Source organism: Miscanthus floridulus, chromosome 5 (assembly GCF_019320115.1).
Source record: "Miscanthus floridulus cultivar M001 chromosome 5, ASM1932011v1, whole genome shotgun sequence".
Lineage (NCBI taxonomy): Eukaryota > Viridiplantae > Streptophyta > Magnoliopsida > Poales > Poaceae > Miscanthus > Miscanthus floridulus.
In genome coordinates this window covers 126,056,595-126,082,095 of record NC_089584.1, presented here as the reverse complement: position 1 = coordinate 126,082,095, position 25,501 = coordinate 126,056,595, and the positions used below count along the sequence as shown (strand labels likewise).

The 25,501-nt window shown below is 44.9% G+C and overlaps 1 long non-coding RNA gene, 1 other non-coding gene and 1 pseudogene across 4 annotated transcripts; 2 read left to right on the top strand and 1 right to left on the bottom strand.

The window, feature by feature from the left end:
• Nucleotides 1–1,384: 1,384 nt before the first annotated feature.
• On the top strand, nt 1,385–1,523 carry LOC136455763 (small nucleolar RNA Z247). The gene has a single exon (XR_010759235.1). It is a non-coding gene; the product is annotated as a small nucleolar RNA Z247 (small nucleolar RNA).
• Nucleotides 1,524–8,654: 7,131 nt separating this feature from the next.
• LOC136453481 (protein IQ-DOMAIN 3-like) lies at nt 8,655–11,108 on the bottom strand (annotated as a pseudogene).
• Nucleotides 11,109–17,697: 6,589 nt separating this feature from the next.
• On the top strand, nt 17,698–24,203 carry LOC136450686 (uncharacterized). Of its 3 annotated transcripts, XR_010758395.1 has the most exons (9): nt 17,698–18,268; nt 18,912–19,039; nt 19,196–19,331; nt 19,431–19,522; nt 19,997–20,135; nt 20,249–20,377; nt 20,552–20,667; nt 21,576–21,625; nt 23,909–24,203. It is a non-coding gene; the product is annotated as an uncharacterized lncRNA (long non-coding RNA). The 3 variants fall into 3 exon arrangements; XR_010758396.1 differs by lacking the exon at nt 19,196–19,331 and having other exon boundaries at nt 17,699–18,268; nt 23,909–24,199; XR_010758394.1 differs by lacking the exons at nt 19,196–19,331; nt 19,431–19,522 and having other exon boundaries at nt 17,705–18,268; nt 23,909–24,186.
• The last annotated feature ends 1,298 nt before the right edge of the window (nt 24,204–25,501 follow it).

Genomic DNA, 25,501 nt, shown 5'->3' with positions numbered 1-25,501 from the left:
CTTCGCCCTACCTTAAATTGTTTTCGTCCTCCGCCACTAACTACAACCCAGCGACTACAAGAGGGCTCCGTCCGAGCCATACCACGTCCGATCTACAAGCCATGCAATAATCAAGGTGCAGCTAGTATATACTGGGGCATGCATGCACGACATGCTACACCCCCAAATGCCCAAACACCTGGACGAGAAGCAAACAAAGAATATGGCTCCTACATGTAAGCCGTCTTTATCCAAGTCTACACCAGCGGGCGTCGAGGCCATGCGCTTCGCCCTAGGGACTACTCACGTTCGCCTTCACAATCAACGAGATCGACGTCGACAACTGTGCCTCATCTACACAGTTGGATGCGGCCGGTCAACTATGACTTCCCGCACTCGTCCGAGCTATCTTCTTAGACACCGCGACACACCGACTACTCCACTCGGTCGTCAATCAAGCTAAGTCACGCTTTAATATTTTTCTAAATATTCTCTAAACTTCGTATATCTCTATGAAATTTCTCCATGCCGTTTTCTCCATTATTATCTCCAAAAGATTTTTTCCTACACGTATTGTTAGTGAATATGGTCTAGAATGTTCAGTTGTTGTAATCTCCTTTGCATGCGCAACTAACCTGGACTTGTTCACGGTGGTGGAGATAGAGTTTAGGAGTTTGTTGTAACAGAACAAATCTTCACCACTGGCTCTCCAGATAGTTCGATGCATGCACCCCTATGTAAAAGCCATGGCCAGGGCTGTTCTGGCATTGTGATTAACACGTAAAACATCAACCCAAGTTTGGGCTCTGACGGTTCCACCTTCCAAGCCCTCTGATTATTTCTCATGGTAATCAGAGCCACAAAACAGTAGATTGAATCTACAAGATCGCCGTCTTCAAGCTCCGCCATGGCAAGCTCCGCCATGGCAAGCTCCTCCTTGACAAATGACAAGAATCCTCTTGGAGGGCATGTCGTGTCAGAGAAGCTGACGATGACAAACTATGCATCATGGAAAGCCCAAGTGCGCACTGTTGTGAGGGGTGCACAGCTTCGGGGGTTCCTCACGGGCGACGCCAAGGCTCCTGCTCAACAAATTATCATCAAGGAAGATGGCAAAGAGGAGAAGAGGCCCAATCTTGAGTTCGCGCGATGGGACGCCCAAGACCAACAGGTGCTTAGTTTCATTTTGTCGAACCTCTCTCCTGCCATCCTATCCCAGGTCAACGCCAGCGAAACAGCAAGCGAGGCCTGGAGGATCATCGAAGGGATTTTTGCGTCGCAATCCCGGGCGAGGGCTGTGAACGTGCGCATGGCGCTCTCATCCACCAAGAAAGGCAGCATGACTGCCACAGAGTACTTCACCATGATGAAGAACCTCGGCGATGAGATGGCTGCTGCAGGACAGCCACTCAAAGACGACGAGATCGTTGAGTACATCCTCGCCGGGCTAGATGAAGATTTCACCCCGTTCGTCTCTTCCCTATTAACTAGGGTTGAGCCGTTATCACTTGATGATCTATTCTCGCAGCTCCTTGCATTCGAGACCCATCTCAAACTCATCCATGGTGGACGGCAGAACCACGGCGGCTCAGTAAATTACTCGGGCCGTGGGCGTGGCGGCTCATGTGGTCGCTCTTCAAGTCGAGGGCGCAGCCGTGGGCAAGCCAGAGGAGATGGCAGCTCGGGCTTCAACCAGAACAGCCATCAAGGCGGCAACGGTGGCCGTGGTGGTGGCTACAACCGTGGGAACAGCGGCGGCTACAATCAGCACGGCTCATACAACTACAACAATGACAAGCCGCTCTGCCAAGTGTGCTTCAAACTGAACCACACTACTGCAGAATGTTGGCATTAGTTTGAGGAAGACTTCATCCCCAATAAACGCCTAGTTGCTGCTGCCAATCATAGATCAGGCGCTGACTCTCCGTGGTACATAGACACGGGCGCTTCTGATTATGTCACCGGGGAGCTTGAGAAGCTGCACATCCGCGACAAGTACTACGGTACAGATCAAATCCACACGGCAAGTGGTTCAGGTATGAGCATTAGTCATATTGGGCATGCTACTGTTCACACCCCTAGTAATTGTGATATTCATCTACGAAATATTCTTTATGTTCCAGAAGCAGACAAAAATTTGATATCAGTTCATCGTCTTGCTACTGATAATAATGCTTTTCTTGAGTTTCACCCAAACTATTTTTTGGTAAAGGATCAGGACACGAAGAAGGTCATTCTTGAAGGGAAGTGTCACAATGGCCTTTACCCCTTTCCCACATCATCCAATAAAGAAGTCCATGTAGCTACCAGAGTTTCCTTTGATCGGTGGCATAATCGTTTGGGTCATCCTTCGTCAGTTATAGTCAAGCAAGTTATCAGTAGAAATAAACTCCCTTGTTTAGGTGAGGCATCTAGCACTTCAGTTTGTGATGCCTGTCAGCAGGCAAAGAGTCATCAACTTCCCTACTCCAGATCCAACAGCAAATCCAAATTTCCTTTAGAACTTATTTTCTCCGATGTCTGGGGTCCAGCTGTTGAATCTGTAGGGAGATATTGCTACTATGTAAGTTTTATTGATGATTTTAGTAAGTTTACTTAGGTCTATCTTGTCAAGCACAAGTCTAAAGTGTTGCGTAAATTTCAAGATTTTCAGGCTATGGTAGAATGACAATTTAATAGAAGCATCCTCACTGTCCAAAGTGACTGGGGAGGAGAATATGAGAGGCTTAGTTCGTTCTTCACTAAAATTGGCAGTGTTCATCACGTCTCCTGTCCACATACACACCAACAAAATGGTGATGCGGAACGAAAACATCGACACATAGTTGAAGTTGGTCTCTCACTTCTTGCACATGCATCCATGCCTTTGAAATATTGGGATGAGGCGTTTGTTGCTGCTGTTCATCTTATCAATCGTATACCTAGCTGTGTCATTCAATTCAGCACTCCCCTTGAGCGTCTATTTAACGAGAAACCTAATTATGCATCAATGCGCACGTTTGGGTGTGCATGTTGGCCTCACCTAAGACCCTATAATAATAGCAAACTCCAATTCTGATCCAAGCAATGTGTTTACCTTGGATTCAGCACACATCACAAAGGGTTTAAGTGCCTAGATGTAGCTTCAGGACGCGTCTATATTTCCCAAGATGTGATCTTTGATGAGACGGTATATCCATTCTCCAATCTTAATCCTAACGCTGGTGCTCGGTTGCGTGCTGATGTAATATAGCTTCCTCCAAAAGTTTGGGTCCCTAGTACTTTCTTTAGGGGTGAATCAGTGGCTAACCCAAATACTAATGACTCATCTAACCACAATGTTGAGCCATGTGTGCAGCAGGAAGAAATTTTGGTTGAAAATGGTTCAGGAAATGGATCAGGAGAGCCCATGTATGCAGCAAACAATGATTACTTGGCAGGTGTGGAGCACGCGGATGGGGCAGCCAGCACTCAACAGGAGGCTGATACGCAGCCGGGATCCGGCGCGCTCCAACCCGGCATCGAAACGCGCTCGCACCTAGGGCGCCCTGCTGCGATAGTGGGGGACACGGTTCCTGCCGCCGCTGCCGTACCTACGCCACATCCAGGTTTGGGATCTCCTACGCATCTTGGAGGCACTGAAGGCACCACTTCTGAACATCCTACGCCTATGCCAAGAACAAGATTGCAACATGGCGTTCGCCGTCCTAAAATTTACACTGATGGAACTGTCAGGTATGGACTTTTCTCCAGTTCTGGTGAGCCAAACAACTTAGATGATGCGCTGGCCAGTCATAATTGGAAACAAGCCATGCAAGTAGAATATGATGCTCTCATGAAAAATAAAACTTGGCATTTGGTTCCTCCACAAAAAGGTATGAACATAATTGGATGTAAGTGGGTTTACAAAATTAAAAGAAAGGCAGATGGCAGTCTAGATAGATACAAGGCGAGACTGGTAGCAAAAGGCTTTAAACAACAATATGGTATTGATTATGAAGATACATTTAGTCCTGTGGTAAAAGCAGTAACAATAAGGATTGTCTTGTCTCTTGCTGTTTCTCGTGGCTGGAGTTTGAGGCAGCTTGATGTACAAAATGCCTTCTTACATGGTTATCTTGATGAAGAAGTCTATATGCAGCAGCCTCCAGGTTTTGAGGACAAGACCAAACCACAATATGTTTGTAGGTTGGACAAGGCCCTTTATGGACTTAAGCAGGCCCCTCGTGCTTGGTACTCTCGCCTTAGTGCAAAGCTGATCAAGCTAGGATTTCAGGCATCTAAGGCAGACACCTCACTGTTCTTTTATAGCAAAGGTGATGTTACCATATTTATTCTAGTATATGTGGATGATATTATTGTGGCTAGTTCTACAGAGAAGGCCACCGCTGCCTTGTTGCAAGATCTGAAGGAGGAGTTTGCACTTAAGGATTTAGGGGAACTTCATTATTTTCTAGGCATTGAGGTAAACAAGGTACATGATGGTATTATCTTAACTCAAGAAAAATATGCTACGGACTTGCTTAAAAGAGTAAATATGGCTGAATGTAAATCAGTAGCTACACCTATGTCATCAAGTGAAAAATTATCATTATATGAGGGTACTCCCCTAGGTCCAAAAGATGCAACAAACTATAGAAGTGTGGTAGGTGCTTTACAGTATCTTACTCTTACTAGACCTGACATAGCATTTGCTGTGAATAAAGTCTGTCAGTTTCTACATTCTCCCACCATTGTTCACTAGGAAGCAGTGAAGAGAATCCTGAGGTATATCAAGCAATGCACTCGATTAGGTCTGAGTATACATAAGTCCAGATCAACATTAGTAAGTGCATTTTCAGATGCTGACTGGGCTGGAAATATAGATGACAGGCGTTCCACAGGTGGGTTTGCAGTTTTCTTGGGATCAAATCTAGTATCATGGAGTGCAAGGAAGCAACCCACTGTCTCAAGGTCTAGTATAGAGTCTGAGTATAAAGCAATTGCCAATGCTACAGCAGAAGTTATGTGGATTTAGGTTTTATTGTATGAACTCAAGGTTGACTGCCCAAGAGCAGCAAAACTCTGGTGTGATAATGTTGGTGCTATATATTTATCAGCTAATCCAGTGTTTCATGCAAGGACCAAACACATTGAAGTGGACTATCATTTTGTGAGAGAACGAGTCACAAGAAAACTTCTTGATATAGATTTTGTCTCTTCAGGTGATCAAGTTGTAGATGGCTTTACCAAACCACTGCCTGTTCGGTCTCTTGAACAATTCAAATGCAATCTCAACCTATCGCAGTTGTGATTGAGGGAGGATGTTAGTGAATATGGTCTAGAATGTTCAGTTGTCGTAATCTCCTTTGCATGTCGTAATCTCCTTTGCATGCGCAACTAACCTGGACTTGTTCACGGTGGTGGAGATAGAGTTTAGGAGTTTGTTGTAACAGAACAAATCTTCACCACCGGCTCTCCAGATAGTTCGATGCATGCACCCCTATGTAAAAGCCACGGCCAGGGCTGTTCTGGCATTGTGATTAACACGTAAAACGTCAACCCAAGTTTGGGCTCTGACGGTTCCACCTTCCAAGCCCTCTGATTATTTCTCATGTATACCATCTAAAAGATGACATACAATTTCGCCATGCAACTCGCCGATCAGTCACATTCTCATCCGTGTTACCTAGAAGCGGCCATATCCTCGACTTCGCTCCTACATGTGCACGAGCCACGCTCTGCGTTATGGACAGTCAGCAGCAGCTCCTTGGCGACGCTCTCTCTCTTACGAGTACACGGGTGTCGGCCACTTCGCGCTATAGAGTTTGGGCTAGTCGAGGCTGGTGACGCGATGACGAACCAACTGCAAGAAAAGTTTTTATATTTAAAATATGAACAAACTCCAAATAAACACAATGTTTATTTACTCCGATATGTTGTCTCCATCGCCGAGCTCATATATTTTATTTTTATATTATGTACTACCCGTTCTCCATATTTTTATTACAGGGGCCTGAATCGGTTGCCGAACTCATCTTTTACGCTTGGGGAGTGGATCAGTCAGGAGGGACAAGAGGATCGTCGATCGGGTGGGTGCACCACCCGACAGACGGATTTCACCGTCAACCAACAACTACGCTGGGGACTCCCCGGTGTCCAAAGTGTTCATCACTTCATCGTCATGCTGGCCAGCTACGCTAGGGACTCCCTGACGTCCGGAGTGTTCATCGCTTCATCGTCATGCTAGGAGCTCGCCAGCTACGCTGGGGACTCCCTAGCGTCAGGATTGTTCCTCGCTTTGTCGTCACGCTGGGAGCTCATCAACTACGCTGGGGACTCCCCGGTGGTCGGATTATTCATCGCTTCGTCGTCAGCTACATTGGGGGCTCTCTAGCTAAGCTGGGGATTCCTTGACGTTCGGATTGTTCGTCGCTTCATCAGCTATGCTGGGGACTCACCAGTTCGCTGTGACTCCTTAGCATTCGGGTTCTTCGTGGATCTTGCTACGTCTCATCGGTGTGCTGTTAAGGTTCTCCATGCTGTTTGGATGAGGGTGCTGATCTTGGGCAGCACATCGAGGATCTTGATACGCACATGGCAGATGACGTTGGTAAGCTTTCAAGGCTTTTCTTTGACCCTGCTACAAGATTTATTCTTCATCTTCTAGCAGGCTCGGGGACTAAGTGGCTACACTTCACCTGGCGGTGAATGTAGTGCTTCTCTTCTGACTTACACTCCTTATTGACTAAGGAGTCTAAGTGGCTACACTTCATCGATGAAGATTTCTCAAATTTTTATCTTAAGCCCCTTACATTCTACTGATGAACCTTACTTGGATCAATTTCGAAGTCTGTCGGATAGTCAAACAGCTCGGCATGCATCTTCACAGCTCGTCTGGGTGTTTGGACAGCTCGGCAGGCGCCTTCACCGCTCAAAGTCACTAGTCCAGCTGGTCGGCTTTCACATTCACCGATCGGTTCGTTAACTTAAAGAGGTCGGCTTTGCGACAAACAGCTCGGACTTGATCAAGACGGCGTCACCATGCGGATCCAAGACGCTCGGGGACTAGCTGTGGAGGTCTGACCCTCGGTACCCACAAAATCACGGCGTGCGGTGCACGGCACAGGTCGGCGTGCCCCGCAAGGCTACAAGAAGATATTGTATTATACCAAATAGGATATTCTCCTTGTAACCATACCCCTCTAGAATATATAAGGAGGGACAGGGGTCCCCTAGTCGACATCTACATCTCAATCTCATATTCAATCAATACAAAATAAACAGAACACATGACGTAGGGTTTTATGTCACGCTGACGGCCTGAACCTGTATAAATGTTGTGTCTTGTGTCTCTGTTACCATCTCGCTCCTGATCTCGCTCACCTCTACGATAAATCTACCACCTCGGGCTACCCCTTGGTGGACTGCCGAGCAAGGTTACGTGGATCATGCATAACTTAGTTATAAATTTTATTTATGTTTATGCTTGTTAAATATAAATAAATCTATAACTAAGTTGTACATAATCTAATGAGTATGGAATATTTACTACAGTTCAATCATACAATAGTTAGACCACCATAAAAATTTTATCACAATTAAACCATAGAAAAACGCAGCTATGAATTATTTTAACTAATTATATAAAAGTATAGATCTAAAGCCACAGCAAATACTTTGTACTAAGGCATACCATATTATATGTTCACTGTGTAGATCTACTCATGTATAGTTCAACCAAATTAATTTTTTTATTTTATGATTTACTATGATTTTTTAAAGATTCAGCTAAAATAAATAAAAAAGAAGAAGACAAAACCACGTCTAAATCTGCTTATAACAGGGAACGGTTTTAAAAGTTGAGAGAGATGTTTCGCTCGGTTTGAAGTGCATGAAGAACAGCGGACTTTCATGAAAGTTGAGATAACGTGGATTTTTTTTTTTTTTTTTTTGCTTCCGGTTATTCCCAGCCCAACCGAAGACGGAAACAGGCACTGCCGACCAGTCGGACCAAAGCCGCGTGCCGACCCCCTCTCCGCGCTCGCGATTTCGGCCCACAGCAGCTGGTGACGACACAGCGCTAGCCCAGGTAGAGCGCGCGTATTTGATGCCGACGCTGATTCGCTCCGTTACTTTCTTTTTCTTTTTCAATTTCTTTTTTTCTTTTCCTTTTTCATTCCATTCTACTATATCTTTTTCGTTTTCTTTCTTTCCATCTTTTATTCCTTTTTTATTCTTTGTTTCTTTTCTTCTATTTCTTTTTCTTCTTTCCTTTCTTTTTTATTTTTTTGGTTATTTATTATTCTTTTTGTTTCCATTTTCTATTTTCATTTTTTAATTTTCCGTTTTCCTTTTCTTTTTTTCTTTTCTTTCATTCATTTATTTTTATTTTCTTTTATTTTTTGTACTTTTGTCATTCTTTTTATTTTCTTTATTCTTTTACTATATTTAATTTACTCTATTAATTTTTATTTGCTTTTTCTATTTATTTTATTTTTTGTTATCTTTCCTTGCTTTTTATTTTTCTTTCCTTTTTGTTTTCTTATCTTTTCATTGTTTAGTTTTTTTGGGGCTTTTTTTAAAAAAAAAATCTCCCTTGCCGTCTTGCCAAACTGGTGAAGAGCCTCGATTGCTATCCGTGCGCATAGCATATTTTTGAAAAAAAAAAAATTAAAGACCCTTGAGATATGGCAACGATAACGGCTCTTAGGAACTTGACAGATGTGCTGTAGTATTCGCACCTTAACAAAGTCAAATCAAACACTATCATATCCGTACATTGAAAACCAACCACACATACATTTAGTATCACGCATTGTCTGTAAACACAGTTAGAATTATCTCAAATCAACCCAGACAGATCATACATGACACGAGTAAGACAACCTAACTCAGATAATACATCACGGAGTTAAAAGAGCACAAAACCTAACAATCATACGGCCTGATCAGGCAGCAGGGACATCCTTCAGCGTTGCAGGATCGACCTTCGGAGGGTCTGAATGGCGTCTCACTCTTTCCTTCGGCTTATCTGTCGGCACAACACTTGGTTTATCGACGACGGGGAACGACAGGCGCTTCTTAACAACGGAGTGGACCAGAGGTGCTCTCTCAGGAACCTCAAGCTTCTCAGACCGGGACTTCGCCCTTGCAGACTCTGTCGACTGCATGTAACTGGGGAGAGGTGGAGTGCTCGTCAGGCTTGCATCATCCCGGACCGAGCCTCCACTTGTGCTCTGCCTCCTTGGGCGCTCAGAGCGTATGCTTGTGATGCTCCTCAGGTCTATAATTGCCACTTGGACTTGCTGGCCTGGTCTTTCCTGAGGTTGATGGGGCCTTTGATGGCGGAGTTGAAGGTGATTGTCGGCTTGGTGGGCGGCTCGACTTGTTTGGTGTTGCTGGTCTCTGGATTGAGATGGCACGGGGTACAGATGATCGAACAATACTGGTGCTTGGATTCTTTGTCAGAGCACGGTCTTTAGGATCCTTGTCTGATGGCACCAATCGGCTCTCCCAAGTCCCAAGGTCTTGCTGTCATCCAGCGTTCCATCCAGCTCCAGCCCTAGTTAGGGTTCCCAGGTTCCGTGAAAGTAGGGGTTATAGTTCGACCAGAATTCCTCCACTGCATCAGAAGACCCCAAAACAAGAATGACGAAAGAGTGAGAAGCAGAGCTACATGTATAGAACAAATCAATGTAGAACAGAAGTTGGGAACATCTAAACAAGAAAAATAATATACGAACTCAACAGAAACAAAAGAGACAACTTGCCTGATGAGAAAATGCATATGCAAGTGCTCTTTCTCGTCTCAGTGCAACTTCCTGTTTCATCATTAGGTTGGCCTCAATTTGCTCTTTGGATTGATGGCTGTGATCCCAGTCCTCATCAATCTGATAAGAAAATTTTGTCAGAGATCTCTTATATCAGGACCGTCCTATTCTATAATTGCATCATCTAGTACCCAAAGAAAAACTCTACTTGGGTGCGACATTATGTTTTAAATTATGGTACAAAACATAGGGATAGAGAAAAACACATTTTTCCTAGACATCAATGTAGCTTAGACTCTTGCATCAAAATGGTGTGCAGTGTGCTCACCTTCATTTTCTCAAGTTCCCTTTGATGTTTCAATTGGAGCTGCCTTTGAAGAGCCTGTTTTTCCTCCTCCAACTTCACCCTTCTAGAGTAGATTTGAGTTTGAACTCTTGTCATTGTTTGTGTGCATTGCATGGTGTGAGCGGTTTGGCGCTTGACAGCATTTCCATCAACAAGTGACTTCAATCTAACTAGACCTCTTAGTGCCCGCAATGCTGTCCTTGCCTAAAATTGAAATTTGTTTTTGCAGATTTAATAAGCACTTAATATCCCATAGAACCAAAAATAAACAAAATATTCATATAAATAAATAGGTCAATGAATCCAACAAGATAAGTGGAAGTATTCTCAATAGATCATGTTTAGTCACACTTTAACTTGTTTTTTTCAGCTGTAACATTAGCATCAGCATCTCTTTAAGTGCCATGAAAGATAGGAAACATCGGATAAATATAAGTTTGAAAACGACCAGCAAAGTGAAATCTTGGCTGTATTCTAAAACGAACAGATCATAGAGATACACAATGATGATAGACAGCAACGCTTTACCAACCAAATCAGATGTCTTACAAAATCTTAACCAAAAGTTAGTTTCGTGCATGGTCTCAAGTGCTAATAAGTTTAAGACAGTGACCCACAGCAGTCAGAGGATCTGAATTTTCTTACTATAGGGCTAGTGCAACGACATCAACAAGATAACAGAAGCAAACAGTAAATGACCTACAAGTGCAGATGAATTACCAGATAACCCCTGAAGGCAGTCTGAATCTTGGTGGCAGCAAGTTCTTCCCTTGAACTAACAGGCATTTTTGGTGCAGGCGTGGTAACTGCTGTGAGGCGGACAACCTCAGCAGCAGCCTGGGCAGCAACTGCTGCAGCTTCAGCAGCAACAGCAGATGCAAGCGCAACGAAGTAGGCATGTTTGTTTTGCTCACTGTCTGTTTCAACTGGATTGACATCTTTAATCTCCAGAGAGTGGGGCTGAGTTGAGAACCTTATATTCAACCTACTGTTTGTTATCTCCAATTTCAGATATACTATTTTAGCCATGGTTGTGCTCATACACTTATCTGAAATTTGAGCACAACCATTTCAGATATACTATTTTAGCCATGAAAGGAGATATAACATTTATCTTTCATATAGTCTTGTCAATTTGTACTTTTCAAAAACTAATTGAGAGTGCTTCATGGAGCCTTTTGCTTTCACATACTAGCTATTGCTTGGGCCCTTACCTGTTTCATACCTGCGTGCTTCTTTCTATTCATAGGCATTTTTTTATGTCCTCTCTTTTCATGATCTTATTTTTACAGTTGGTAAAACTAGGACTAACTTTTGAGAATATTCCTTCCTCAAAAAAACTTTTGAGAATATTCTGCAGTCACTTTCCCTGATAACACATATGGTGTTCATACTGCTAGGGACCCAAATGAAATCCCAGCCCTTAATTTGGAAGAATCCAAGGTTTCTTATCAATATGAGTCGCAGCAGCAATGCAATGCTCCATGGTGTCTTTTGCTTTCACCTGTTAGACATTGCTTGAGCCCTTACCTCCTTTATAGCTTGTTTTAATAACCGGTAGTTTTCATTGTAATTTATGAATAGACAAGTGCTAGATCACCTCACCAGATTCCATTGTAGCACCAACAAAAATTATCTCTATATTTTTGGAGTACCACTAAGCTAATATTGGTTGCTATGCCGTTTGCCTGTACGTAAGTTGCAGCGGTAAGGCTGTGCTTCATGGTGTCTTTTGCTTCCACCTGTTCTAATAGTAGCTTCTAAAAAGTGACCAGCTTAGCGATATAGGCTTCTGCCTTACAACCTATGGTGCCTTTTAAAAAAGCATTCACCTTATCATTTTAGTCCTGCACCTTACTGCCTGTATGTCAGGGTTATGATACCCGGGTGTCTCATGACACAGACTAAACAACATCCTACCGGCCCAGACCAATTGAAGCCCAGTAGACGAGGTCCGTTTAGAGCCGAGCAGAGGGCTGGGCCCGACAATAAGCCATGAGGGCGGCCACGACCTTCTCTTGGCTTCGCACTGCGCTGCGTAGCGTGCAGTACGACCTCCCCCGCCATGACCCCTGGGAGATACGGGAAGGGGTCGAGCCGCATCAAAGCTGTCTAATGAGACAAGGACTGGCGTGCCTTACACGCTCTGTCAGGTCGGATGGGATAGCCGCCTTGAGGCAGATGCCATCACTGCGCCATGCTGCCGACGAGACAGCACCTCGGGCCAGTGACGACAGGTACGAAGACCACCGTCCACATACGGACCGACGAGACAGCAAGTACGTCCCACCCGCTACCAGATGGGGCACATGACCCCAGACTTGTCATCAAAGGCCGGGGAACCCGCCGGCAGCCACGACCCTGCAGTACGGGATCCGGCCTGGCCGGGCCCTCGACGAATAGGAGAGATTGACGACTCGAGGTGGCTACCAACTCCGCACCGTTGCCATGCCACCCTCCACGAAGACGATGACGAAGGCCATGACAACCTCACATCACATAGGATAGCTGGCAAACCTTCATCGTGCCAACAGTGTCGTTACGACCAGTACTGTAGCATCATGTCATGCCCTGTTGCAACGTGGGATCAAGACCATGATGACAGCCACAACGGAGCGTACCTCGATGCCAGAATAGGATAGCGTTACTAGCAAGCCAAGATAGCTAGATATTTCCCTCTCTTGGGCTCATGACCCCTCGATCTGGAGAACCTATTTCTTTGTACCGGCACCGAATTCTATATAAGAGCAGCCAGTCCTCCATTCCAAGGGTCGGACTCCTGAAAACTCCATTCGGGCAGTCCCTCACCGTCTCCTACCTCTTCTTCCATACCCCATTGTAAAAACTTCAGAGCATTCAGCCGAGGAACAAGTATTGTTTCTTCTATGAGACTGGACATAGGGCTCTGGCCGAAACCTGTATAATTCATTGTGTCTTTTAAATGCTACCATCGTCTTTCTAGAGCAGCGCGACGCACACACAAATTCACAGGTCGGGTGACAAAACACCGACATATGGCGCGCCAGGTAGGGGATAGTCATGCACTCCCGTTGTTGGGAAGGAAGCGATGGCTCCTAGCACCTACATCGGACTCGCTCTCGGTGGCTGCATCCGTTTTTGAAGCCTCGAGTTCGTCGACATTAGCGGGCGCATGCCTGCTGCCGATCTTCTCCGCAGCCAAGCTCTTCGCTTCGGGGAGTTAGATTTCATAGCTGATCGAATGGGTCAGCTACATCTTTGCGATGGGAATGCGGCGCCGCTGCACATTCCATCGATGGATCCTACGCTAAGCTCCGAAGAGCTAGACGCCATAGCAGACCACCTGGGACAGCTAGGCCTTCGCGACGGGAATGCGGCGCCGTCGCACATTCGTCGCCCAGCTTTATGTCGGCTTGCGTGGACATTGCAGATGTCGACTAGGATGCGCTCGCATGTAGGATCGACGCCTACCCACTACTACAAAAAAATCTTTTGCGAGACGTTTGGAAATGAGCCTCGGAGGCGGACAGCAATTTCAATCGCCTCGATTAATGCCTCGGATTAACCGAGATGGTTATTTTTCATTAACTGAGGCAGTTAAGAAAAACGCCTCGAAAAATCGATTTACGGAGACGGTTCCTAAAATCTATTAACCGAGACGGGCATTATAAGAGGCCCGCCTTCAGAAATACCCCTATTTTCGGAGGCGGCCCTCTTATAAGGCCCGCCTCGGTTAATAGTGGCCGAGGCCCACTACTAGTGAAAAAGCCCAAACCAGCCCGATATCACCCACTGAGTATATATACAGGGACTTAGGGTTTTAGCTCTCTCACTTCTCTCCCTCACCCTCAACCCACCGCATCGCTCTCCCTCGGCATGCGGCGCTCTCCCTCCCCGACCGCCCTCCCTCCCTCCCCGAGCGCCCTCCCTCCCTCCCTCCCCAACCGCGCCCTCCCTCCATCCCTGAGCGCGCCGGACCCTTCCTCTTCCCCACCACGCCCTCCCTCCCTCCACGAGCACGCCGGACCCTCCCTCTCCTTGTCCTCTCAGGCATGGGCAACGCGGCCTCTCTCGGGCGTGGGCGGCACTACAGAGCCAGCACGGTGGGCTCGGGCAGCGGCGACGCGTCATCAAACTGGCGGGTGGCAGACGTCCTTGTGCACGGCGACGCTCCCCTCACGGTGGCGAGCCCCCTCCCCTCCCCTGGCAGCTAGAGGAGCCCGTGACCCCGGCGGTGAGGAGGAGCCCGCGACCCTGGCTCGGCGGCGGAGCGGGCGTGGCTCGGCAGATCCACGGCTCCCTCCCCTCCCTCCCCTTTATCTGGTGGTGGCGGCTTCCTCCTCCAGCGTCGGCAGCGGGTCCACCCTCCTCCAGCGCCGGCAGCGGCTTCCTAGAGGCGAATCGACCCTCTCCCTTCCTCTCCTGCCCGGAGCAGCAGCAGTAGATCCCCCCCTTCATCATCATCAGTAGCGGATCCGGCTTCGGCGTGGTGGATCCCGGCGGTGAGGGCCCTGCCGCGGGTTCCTGGAGGCGAATCCGGCTTCCCCGATGGCGGATCGACAGCGACGGCGGTGGGCATGCAGGTGCGGTGGCGTGGCCCCAGCGATCGGTGATGGATCTAGGCCCAGATCCGGGCCCGTATGGGCTCTGGGCTTTTTTATTTTTTTTAATTTGATTAACCGAGGCGGACAGTAAACCGCCTCAAAAAAGGTCAGATTAACCATAACCTTTGATCCGAGGCGGATGCAAAAACCGCCTCAGTTAACCCATTTTGCCCGTTTCAGTTAAAGTTTCTATAGTAGTGACCTCAGGACGGACCCCGAGCTAGAACAGAGCCAGCATGTGTTTTACCTGTTGGCCTGTACCTTCGCTTAGTTATCGAGGGGCAGGCTCATGCCACCAGAATTGGAGTTCTAGGCGCCTACACCCCGCTTCCCTCAAGAATGAGGGAGGCTGCTGCGCTCTTCAAGCAGGAGCTAGCCAGGCGCTGTTGCCGCTTGGCAACACCCGACCTCGCCGGCTTCGTGGGGATGGTGGAACGACACCCGAAATCTATCCATGACCTCCTATTGTCAACCCCTGACGACACGGACTTTGAGTCTAGGTCCAAGGGAAGTTATCACCCTACACGAGAGTGCAACATGTTGCACCACTCGAAAAATGGGGCAGCGGCTACCGAGGCAGGGAGGAGGACGAGTACCAGATCGCACGCACCCTCGGAGAGCAGGCGGCGTACGACTAGGAACGCCTGGAGCGGGCCCAGGCAAGAGAGGCCGAGCAGGCCAACGAACGGCATGCTGACGGATGCCCTAGCCCACAGCACCTCGACGCCGAAGGCGCACGGGCGCAGACACGACGCGTCCATGAACAAGTTCAACAGGTAAAAGGGTAACAGCGACCCGGACAACCAGGCACGTCGCGTGGCAGGAGGCCGCGTATGCGGCGTGCCTCGCGTACTCTACAAATTTTGGCAAGCACAGACCCGACAAAAAAACTGTCTGACCCCGATAGACCGCAGCGGCAACCCAACAGCCTACCGTGGCGACTGGCTAGGCTTGCGATGCGACTGTGCAAGCCGCAGAATCTCCCTCTCTTACAACTAAAAATAACAAAGTGTGGATACTTTTTGTGCGATATTTGGAACCTGTTTAGTAGCGCTCCCGGACCGGCTTCGGGAGCTGTTTCGTGACTCCTCCTGCCAAACGGGTGCTAAGCGAATAGATTCCATGGAGAAGTCACGTGATTTGCGTTGAGAGAGAGTGGAGAAGAAAGATGGAGCCGAAAAAACTAGCTTCCCTCGGCTCCTCCTCAGATGCGTGGGCCCTGGGCGAGTTTGCCCCTCAGCGTTAGCACGGCGCGCGTGGGGGAAGATGGGGGCGTTGTCGCCGGTGCAGCCACCAGGCATGGAGAAGGAGCCGCCGGGCCGGGCCATGCGGGCGCGGCTGTCCGGGGGGGGTGGGCGGCCGTCTGGAGGCACGCCGACCAGGGTCTCGGCGTGGCTGTGCAGGAAGAGGAGGAAGTGGCGCGAGTGGTCTTGGCGTGGCTGTGCAGGACAAGGAGGAAGGGGCGCCGGCGGACTTCTTGGCGGCAGCGGCGATGGAGGGTGTGCGGTTCGTGAGGAGATAAGGTTGGAGATGCGGATGCGGACATGCAGTGGTGTGTAAGGATGAAAACAGAACGGAAATATCCCGAACCGAACCGCATCGTTTTTTTATATTTAATCCGATCGAATCCGCATTTTCTTGTCCGACTTTACCGTTTTCGCTTTCGCATTTCAGATGTTTCGTATTTCAAATGTAAAAGTAGAAAACGGTTTAGACATTTTTCCGACCGTTTTCTACTTTTCTACTTTTAATTTGAAATATTCCGAATTGAAAATTCGGTTTAAACCGAATTTGGCCAACTGCACAGGTCATACAGCCCAATTACAGGTTGTTCACCACGCAGCTGTGTTCTTTCTACTGGTGGCCAGCTGCCATCTCTTATAGACGGCGCTCAGCCTCGTCTCTCTTCACCTCATGAGATGGTGCTAAATGTCAGGAAACCGGCAGCATCTACACGAAAGCCCACCTGGGCCATAGCCCATCAAGCTCATCGGTTTAACCCCCACCTGCAAAGTCAATCATTTGATAGTTTTTGCATCAGCCGAATAAATCTTTGTTACTCAAAAGAAAAATCTGAATAAATCTTTAAAATAAAATACTACATCTATTCTAAAAAGATTAATAAAATTATTCTGACTCAGTTCGAGTTCATGTTTCTATAATATGCACTTGTTAATTATTATATGCACTTGAACTTGATCATGTATGCACTTGGTCTATGGGTCGGTATTCCGTATTGAGTTTTCGTATACCGACCATGTTCGATATAATTCCGCTCGAATTGTTTCGTTTTCGAAATTCTCGATATTCCGTAAGTTCGTGTTCGTTTTCGTGTTCGGTTTGTCCGCTTTCGTTTTCGTTTTCGTATTCAAATGTAAAAGTAGAAAACGGTTGAGGAGTTCTCCGTTCGATTCCGTCCGTTTTCATCCTTAGTGGTGTGTACGACGGGTGTGGAGCAAATAAAGAGCGTGTTCGGCTGGCTTGTTCCGCCACTCACAAAATCACTGTTCACGTCCTGCCAGAACAGTATTTTTCTCTCACAACAATCAGCCGAAACAGTATTTTTCAGTCCTGCCGAACAGGCCCAAAGAAAGAAAAAAAGATATTATCGATATTTATTATTTTGGAAGCTATTTTGCTAAATGGTTTAGAAAACTGATTTAGCTTTTCAAGTGAATCTGATTTTTCGAGTAAAGCCATAAAGCTATTTTAGCCGGAGACGGAGGTCTGCCGTTTGATGTCGTCCGTCTGCCCTCAGTGCGATCCCACGACATCTCTAGCATAGTCAGTGATGAAGCCAGAAAAAAATTTAGAGGGGCTGAACAAAAGAATATAGACTTTTTTATCTTCTCTTAACCTTAGCCCCTCCTACCTAATACATGTATACATAAAATTTTAAGAAAGAGTTTAGGAAGACTCCACGTGCCCAGGCTGGGTAGGGGCTAAAGCCCCCTGGCCCCACCGCTAGTAGCATCCCACGTCGCGCAAACAAGGAAAGACCCCGCCGGTCAAAAAAAAAAAAAAAAAAAAAAAAAAAAAAAAGAAAGCCCCCGCTCAACAATCCCGCACACAAGGAAACCCGTCCGCGCGACATCCCCGCATCGCGCACAGAAGGAAAGCCCCCGCTCGGCTCCTCCCGGCTCGGTCCCCAATTCCCCATCCGCCGCCTCCCTGCTCCTCCCCGCCGACGACGACCCCCAATCCTATCCCGTCCCGTGCCGATGGCCATGGCGACGGGGACGGGTGACAACGATGGTGGAGGAGTCGGTGGGAGTGGATTGGTCAGGAGGGGTCGTTCGTCCTACCGCCGTCATTGTCTCGGAGTGGACGAGGTCTAGGCCAAGATCAACCAGTGCCCGACGCTGCTCGACCCCGCTCGGTTCTGCTGTGGTGGCCCCATCGGCTCCCCGGCAAATCACGGTGCTGTGCGCACGCCCCGCCTCGCGCAACCTCTCCTCTTCCAATAACCCCTTGATCCAGGTGGCCTCCTCCGGCGACGGCGGCAACACGACCTGCTGCCGTCGAGGAGGCCAAGGCACCACCGTCCAGGAGGCCGAGGTGCTTCAGGCCCCTCCAACGAGATGATGCCCGGCGACCCAGTGTTGTATGCCTGCGACCTCTCCCTGGAGGTACTCCGATCCACTCTCCCATTTGTTGCATAATCTACCAATTTGATCCATCGGCATTGAATTTCTGTGATGTGATGCTCGGTTGCTCTAGAGCCGATCCTATTATAATTAAAGTGGTAAAAAAAATTAGTATGACTTCCTCCTCGATCATTGTTCCAATCTTCATAATTTCCAAGCAGATAACTCGTGAATTGTTTACAGTGCACTGATAATGTGTGAAAGCAAAAAAAAAGTACAACCATGATACACATCTGTTTAATCACATGCTATATGGAAAAATGAATTGAAAAGGAAATTTGGAAAATGGAAGAGACAGGTAAAAACTACTAGACACTAATCTAGCGAATAAAAAGTTGATCACAAGGAGGTAGTTTAGTATTTATTGACGTAACTGAAAAACGAAAGTTGATCACAATTCACAAGGAGGTAGTTTAGTATTTATTGACGTAACTGAAAAACGATTACATGAGAACTTTCAGGTTTCATTGGAATGGATGTGATAGCGCACATCTACTTTTCCTTGTTTCATAAAGATCAGCAGTTCATTTCTAATCATGTTTATCAGCCTGTGCAAACCAAGAATTGTACTTATTTTTCTGTACAGGATTCTTATGGTGACATGTTTTTATCAATTTGTTTTCAGACCTTGACAAAATTGGAGGCCTTTTTCCGTTGATTTGGGAACTTAGCAATGCAGATGAAAGAATAAGAACTACTTCAGCATGGGTTCTGGGCAAAGCCAATCAGAACAATGTTCTTGTTCAAAACCAGGTACTATCAGCTTAACAAGTCTCCAACTATTTTGTATGGTGATTCCTCTGTCTTTTACGTCTATCCTTACAGCTTACTCAAGAAACTGCTTTCCATTCTTTGACCCCATCACTCTATGGGGTATCAGTATTTACACAACTCTTTGTACTTGGCTAGATCCTTGTATATGGAGCTTTGTAAAGATTAGTGAAGATGGGTTATTCCAGTTCTGCACCAGAACCTGCAAAGGCACATTTCAGGAGCTGTTTCTGTTAGTTGGTCCAACAACATTGCACGGACCACATAGAAAAATGTCTCTTTTTTATGGACGCCCTTTTAGGTTTCTCAGTGCTTGATTCATGTGAGAATATTGGGGTCACTTGTGATGTAAACAATTGGTGACTTTTGTTAGGTTTTTCTGGTAATCATCCAATTACAGTATGTAGCAGAGGTTTGGAGTTTCTGCTGTATTCAGAGGAGAGTAGATGAACACAATTAGTATATGTAAGTAATTTTAGATTGCCTTCTGGATACATTATTTACAAAGAAAACTTTGGTTCAAAGTTCAGATGCATAAATTATTTGATTAGCTTATTACCTGGCTTCTATCTGTAGATTACGATTATAGTCTTACAGAGAAGTGGCAGTGCCTTTTTTTGTAATTGCTTTTCACTTGTTAGGTACCATGGCACTATCAGCCCAAAGGAAACTTTTGTTTGCTTCTAATTATTTCTTTTACTACTGCTGCATATGAGACAAAATTAGTGATTACCAACTTGAAATGAGATTTTACCTATACTGAGACAGTGCCACTCTGAAGTCAAGTTTATGTAGCAGCATCCAAGCTGATATTTACAGATGACCTTTTAGTTGCTTACATTCTTTAAATGATCTGTATCCTCTAAGAGAACATATTATGGTTTGTTGTTGCATAGTAGAGGATGTCAATCTAATTAGTAATTACATTTTTTTTTCTAGAATGCCCCTGCCCAAGCAAGAATAGGAGAGGACGAGCCTCCACCTTACCTGAGATCCAGATCCTTGTGAACACCTGAAGCCTCGACGTAGCCGTGAACTACCGCAGCTTCCCGAGCATCCCCTCCTCGTCATATTCTCTGTTGGTTTTTCGATCTGCCTGCCTGTTTTTCTTTTGGTGGTGGTGGTGGTGGGGAGGGGATGATTTGATTGACGTGGTTCTGACTTCTGAGGTTGTGGTGTGATCCGTTTCAGGCTGCGAGGAAGTACACATTGATGGTGGAGGACTGCTGCTGCAGCTATGAGACGATGGACGCCATCAACAAGGGGGTCCTGCATCCAATCCTATAGGAACTTGTTAAGTTGCCCTTCATGTACTTCAAGGTGAGCACTTTTGGAATTTTTCCCCAATGTCCTGGACTGTGATTTTGGCACATTAGTGAAAATGTATGACTTTGTGTTCCAATGGAGAGATAGAATAATTAGAATTTAGAGTCATGCGTGCTTGATTGGAGAATATGTGGAAGATCGTCATGACAATTGTGTATTTTTTGTCAGATTTTTTTTACTAGAGCGGTGATTTTTCAGTTTTATACTACGCCGTAACACTTTGGGTAAAGATTCCATTGCAATGGTGAACCCATTTTATAACCCAATGGTGGACTCCCCATGAGGTTAGATTTCTTGCACTTGCAATATAATACAAGTTAATATGATATGTTTTGCATATTACATGATTTTTTTTTTAGAAAAGGATATTACATGAAATTAGTACACAGCATAAATCATATAAGATTCTACATGTTTGTCTTTGCATCAATGATTAAATTATAGACCATCTGTGTTATAAATACATGAAAAAACGAGTATCCATATGTGTGCTTAACTGCTTATTCACAGTCTCTGAATATGTTCAGTTGCTATCCGTTTGTGTGCTTATTTGGAGTTCTCTAAATATATACTGATCTGTCAGACAAAGGCCATTTACATGTACTGTACACCATCTAGATTGCTTCACTTTGCATGTCCTGCACAAAGCAAAACACAAAGAAGTAAGCACTCGTGACCTCTGTTTTACCACATAAGCAATATAGGCCAGATTGCTTCAGATTTGCATGTACTGTACACCATCTGGCGGTCTGCCTACATGCATCCATGTGTAAGCCAAGTAGATACAGATTAAGTGTGTGCTATGATGAAAGCTCTAAGTAATTCTTATGAGGTGGCAACCAGGGTACAACTTATCAAGGCATGAAATTGATGGTTGATGTATACCCTGCCGCCATCTCTATTAATAATATGCCAGGATGAAATAATCAAGGACTCACCCTTGCTTGTGTTGCTACTGAATTTACCTAGCCATGTTTCACTGATTAAGCTAACAAGTAATCGCTTGACACGTCTACTAATATTACTTATTTTGTGTTGTAGCGTGTAGAAAACCTTACATCCAACAATGCAAATGGGATTCAAATTACACTAAATAAGCACTGCAGAGCAACCACCAAAATAGCATAGCTACAAAACTCCTAGACCCCTGATTTTACTTTTTGTTGAATTCATTACTTGATTTCTACCTCAGGAAGTGAAGAACATTCCAAGGAGCAGTATTCAGAAAATGGAGCTTAGGAGGTAAGTTGCCCTTGGTGTTTCTAAAAAAACCGATTGATAATGACACTCTCTAATCAAACTTGGCAAGCCTAACCAATGTATTTAACTCTAATTTTCTTATCCCTTAATATATTGCAATATTACTTTCTCTCTATTTTTCTCATATACTTCGTCCTCCATTCCAAGTTATAAGACGTTTTGGCTTTTCTAGATAGATAGCAAATAGGGAGTGTGTTTTTATTAATTAAGATTCCTATAAATTAGACATTTAATATAATACAACAACAACAACAAAGCCTTTAAGTCCCAAACAAGTGGGGTAGGCTAGAGTTGAAACCCAACAGAAGCAATCAAGGTTCAGGCACGTGAATAACTGTCTTCCAAGCACTCCTATCTAAGGCTAAGTCTTTGGGTATATTCCATCCTTTCAAGTCTCATTTTATTGCCTCTACCCAAGTCAACTTCGGTCTTCCTCTGCCTCTCTTCACGTTACTATCCTGGCCTAGGATTCCACTACGCACCGGTGCCTCTGGAGGTCTCCGTTGGACATGTCCAAACCATCTCAACCGGTGTTGGACAAGCTTCTCTTCAATTGGTGCTACCCCTAATCTATCACGTATATCATCGTTCCGAACTCGATCCCTTCTTGTATGACCGCAAATCCAACGCAACATACGCATTTCCGCGACACTTATCTGTTGAACATGTCGTCTTTTGGTAGGCCAACATTCTGCACCATACAACATAGCAGGTCTAATCGTCGTCCTATAAAACTTGCCTTTTAGCTTCTGTGGTACCCTTTTGTCACATAGGACACCAGATGCTTGCCGCCACTTCATCCATCCTGCTTTGATTCTATGGCTAACATCTTCATCAATATCCCCGTCTCTCTGTAGCATTGATCCTAAATATCGAAAGGTATCCTTCCTAGGCACTACTTGACCTTTCAAACTAATATCTTCCTCCTTCCGAATAGTAGTGCCGAAGTCACATCTCATATACTCAGTTTAGTTCTACTGAGTCTAAAACCTTTGGACTTCAAAGTCTCCCGCCATAACTCCAGTTTCTGATTCACTCATGTTCAGCTTTCATCAACTAGCACTACATCGTCCGCGAAAAGCATACACCAATGGATGTCCCCTTGTATGTCCCTTGTGACCTCATCCATTACTAAGGCAAACAAATAAGGGCTCAAAGCTGACCCTTGATGTAGTCCTATCCTAATCGGGAAGTCATCCGTGCCTCCATCACTTGTTCGAACTCTAGTCACAACATTGGTGTACATGTCCTTAATGAGCCCGACGAACTTCGTTGGGACTTTATGTTTGTCCAAAGCTCACCACATAACATTCCTTGGTATTTTATCATAAGCCTTCTTCAAGTCAATAAAAACCATGTGTAGGTCCTTTTTCTTCTCCCTATACCGCTCCATAACTTGTCTTATTAAGAAAATAGCTTCCATGGTTGACCTTCCGGGCATGAAACCAAATTGGTTCATAGAGACCCGCGTTATTGCTCTCAAGCGATGCTCGATAACTCTCTCCCATAGCTTCATAGTATGACTCATCAACTTAATTCCCCGGTAATTAGTACAACTTTGAATATCCCCTTTATTCTTGTAGATCGGTACCAATATACTTCTCCTCCACTCATCAGACATCTTGTTCGATCGAAAAATATGGTTGAACAGCTTGGTTAGCCATACTATAGCTATGTCCATGAGACATCTCCACACCTCGATTGGGATACCATCCGGTCCCATCGCCTTACCTCATTTTATCCTTTTCAACGCCTCTCTGACCTCAGATTCTTGGATTCAACATTTAATATAATAAACTAGCAAAAAGATATTATAATATTTGCACATGAAAAGGGAATTCTTTTGGTTATTTGTTGAAAATCCAGTGATCAATAGGTTCATGAATTTCTTTATCTTGTCAGTTTTGGCAGTTAAAGAATTTCACTTATGAATATGGACATCCAGAAATTTTCCTGATGCAACTTCAGCAATTTTTGTTATAGGCTTGTTCTGTTACCATGCTTCAACCCTCCGTTTTTGCCGTTGATATGCAATAATGAAAAATCATAGACTCTGCTCATCTTTACCATGCTTCAACCCTCCGTGTCTAAGTGATAGCCAAGTGATTAAAAATGCCCTTTTGCTATATTGCACATTTCCTATTTTAGATGGGACAGATAAGTGTTTGGTTAAGATTTGCATTTCAGGTGTGTTTTTATACTTCTCGATTGATTGGCTGACAATATTACTCTTCTGCTTGGTATGATGACCTTTTCAAACTGCAGTCACAAGTTTTAGAAGGATAGTGAGGCATACTTCATCTCCTAAAAGCAGAAGAGACTGGGGTGTGTTCATTGACTTGCCTGTAAAGGGAGCATGATGCTTGTGTGGTAATTCTTGTTAGCTACATGATCCACTATTGAAGAACGGTCGAGAATTGCAAGCCGTATAAATAATTTGTGTAACACTACTTTGACTGAACTGCATTCATATACAAGAAGTTGCATATTGCTTTCAGTTCTATCTAGGGAAGGCGTGTTTATTTAAAGATCTGTGATTGTTGCTCCGCAGGGCTTGTTTGAACATTCATACCTGCATCTCAGGACTCCCTGTCACTTTTCGGCTTACTTCATGAGTTACCCCAATTTAGTTATAGCTGTTTTTTTATGAACTGTGCAAGATATGGACAGTCGTCTCAAGCGTCACCGTTCAGCATGCACGACCTCTTGTGTCTTCAGCAGTAGGAACGCAATGTTCCTATATCCACTCTTGATGCTATTCCATATATATAGATAGAATAGTAACTTGATATCATTCGGTTAATCAACTAATCATATGTTAGTTCATCCATAATCATATTTTATCATAGTAATGTCATACGTGCAAAGTTGAATTATCATTATTACGATTTTGGTTTGACTACTGAACATGTCCTGAATTTTTTCGTTACTCCTGCCTCCTGGTGCGATGCACATGCGAGTTTTTGAATTCCATGGCATATTTTTCCTCCACCTTTGTAGCGACCTTAACGAAACAGATAGGGGATTTATTATTTACTTTTAGAAACGCTAGACGATTTAGGTGAGGGAGAGAAGGGCCAACACGAAGATAGGGATGTATTCCGTAAGCACGAAGGACTCTCAGGCTCACAAAAGATCTGTTGCAATGCACGGAAAGGTCTATACAATTGAGTTGGTAAGCCTACGACGCCGCGCTCTTCGTGACGATGTTAATTTCATGAACTTTGCTTTTTGGATTAAAACGTTAGTATTTAATTTTATAGTATTGTTATCTTATTGTGCGATCCGTGTTTTTTTATTATAAAAGTTTAGTTATCCCGTAGCAACGCACGGGCATGCTACCTAGTAAACCAAAGGCAAGAGAAAAGCGCAGTAGTCTCGGCCTTTTTTAGCCTTTTTGCCTTCATAAACATGCAGTACCAGCACAGCTGAAGCCTAAAAGGATTCAACTTGCAGTTTACATAATTTAGAGAATATTTTAATTAGGTAAATTCAAAATCGCTTATATCACCTTTTAAATTCTAGAAATTCTTTTAAATCTAAATAGTCAATAGAACTAAACAATCTTGGTAGTGAGAATAATATTTATATTGATAATGTACAAGCTTATATTTATATAATAATTATTCATAATATTATACTATTACACTATTTGTTATTGAAATTATTTATAGTACTATATTTTCACAAGCTAAAAGTTAATATCGCTGGTTACGTCAATGAACTCAATTACAACATGGTGACGCCAATAAGGAGTGCATCATCCAGACTTCTCATTGCTCGAGACGGCTATGGTGCATTTTTCTTCCTTTAAATGGTCAAATTATGTTAAAACTTGGTTTGAGTTTTTTTTTTGGT